The 2,028-nt window shown below is 39.4% G+C and overlaps 1 pseudogene; it reads right to left on the bottom strand.

Moving 5' to 3' along the window:
* Nucleotides 1–228: 228 nt before the first annotated feature.
* LOC116083905 overlaps nucleotides 229–2,028 on the bottom strand; it is a 6,217-nt pseudogene continuing 4,417 nt past the window's right edge.

Raw genomic sequence — 2,028 nt, 5'->3', positions numbered from 1 at the left:
TGATCAACAATGTCGTGTAAGTATGCAATGAACTGGTTCATTCTAAAGTGTCATGGCTGTTGATGACAAAAGGTTTTGTATTTTTATATGGCACATCTTTTGGTCCGTGTGAAAACAAGTTTTTTGAATGTTAATTATTTTCTGACACTGTGGAGTTACTGTTGCTCTTCCCATTTCCATTAGGTCAATATGCGGTTCATGGCAATACTGTAGAAGTTTACATTTTCATTACAGGAAGTAGTCTGGGGTATGACGAGTGACATGTGACCGCGCCTCTACGAGGTGCTGGGTCAAACTGCAAGAAAGAACACTTAAGAGTGTCGTCAAGTTCCATGATTGCAGCTTGGTTACCACAATGATAGCAATAGTTTGGAGCACTGAAAATTGTTACTACATTCCAGTCATGGCACCAGTTATATCCCTCCATCACCAGCTGATGAGCTCTGGACACCAACGTGAGGCCATTGACATGATTAAATGTCTCAGAAATATCTTGGCCAAAGGTATAGCCAGCTCCCCGAAGAGAGATCCCCCAGCCACCCTCGGTCATCTGGATCTGACCACAGCAAGTCACACATTGGACCCTCATGAGGAACTTCTTGTAGGCGATCAAGTGCTCAGATGTGATCCAGTGTGTCTATGGATGGCAACAGACCACCATGTAGACAGAAGATCTGCCCATCCACCAAGGCAGTGAGAGGAAGATAGTCAAAAAGGTCTGTGAAGTATTTCCAAACGTTTGCATTTCTGTATTTTCTTAAACACTCATCGTAGAAACCATACACTTGTGTGATCTGTCTGCTTTCGTGATTCCCTCGGAGTATGGTGATACTCTCTCGGTAACGAACCTTAAGAGCTACAAGCAGTGTAACTGTTTCAACGGAGCTTTTATGTTTGGAAGTGCAGTGAATGTTTTAGAATTATTTAATAACCCCACTCTACTTTGGAAGATCCTATAGTACTAATGTCTCATGAAGCATATCAGGAAATGTGGCCGGATTATATGGTCTGTTGGGAGGTCACTTTTTTTTTTTTTGCTCTTATTCAAAACAGATTTATTGAAACCTATGGAAAATTACAATGCTGTAGTTGGAGAAGATAATATCAGGCTTCAGGACCTTCACAATAAAAAAAGACACAACCTGGAAAGAAGTCTAATACAAAAACAGTTATATATTTAGACAGTCTTCTACTTCATAAAAATATATGTCCACATACTGCAATGTGTATATGAGGGGACAGTCAAATGGTGGATGCCATCCAGGGACAGAATGACCCAGAGCCCTCCTAACCAGTCCATTATGGTTTTTATAATGTCCTCTCCCCTTATCCCTTTCTCTCCACTATGGTCCCTCATACTCTCTGAAAGTGCTGGAATGCAAGCCTTACAATTTTCAAATATCATTGCTGTCCCAGGGTGCATCTGCACTATAGAAATTAGGCTGATAGTAAGCTCCTGGTTATCCATCTCAACATATCTACTTCAAATCAGAAGAATTTGATTGGAATTCAAATAAAATGAAATAATCTTCTCTCCCATGTACATCCAAAAATGCTTGAAGTGGGATTCTTCATGGAAGTCCTCATGTTTCTCAGATGTTTAAAATCAATTGGTGTGTCATAGTATATTTCAGGCTCTGGATATTGAAAGCCATAGGACATTTTATTTATGTAAATAACTTAATTCCCTATGACCACCTAATGCATTTAAGGTAATTTCATAGGTTGGCAAGTTTGACTCCATGTTGACTTCTGTTTTTTCACAGTTCTCTAATTTAAAATAGTGGTGTTTGTGTTGTTTACTGAGGAGCAAAGAACTCTGATTGAACATAGATGTATGGACAATTTTGTCAGGATAATCTTATAAACAAACCAAAAATTATGACTCAAATGACAAAATTTGGTGAGGCTCTAAAAATCTTCCATAAAGCAACTGTTGTTTTCTGCATCCCTCTTTCTCTTCTCTGTCTCTCTGTCTCTCTGTCTCTCTGTCTGTCTGTCTCTCTCTCTCTCTCTCTCTCTCTCTCT

Source organism: Mastomys coucha, unplaced genomic scaffold, assembly GCF_008632895.1.
Source record: "Mastomys coucha isolate ucsf_1 unplaced genomic scaffold, UCSF_Mcou_1 pScaffold8, whole genome shotgun sequence".
NCBI classification, from domain to species: Eukaryota; Metazoa; Chordata; class Mammalia; order Rodentia; family Muridae; genus Mastomys; species Mastomys coucha.
This window is presented reverse-complemented; position numbering and strand designations above follow the sequence as displayed.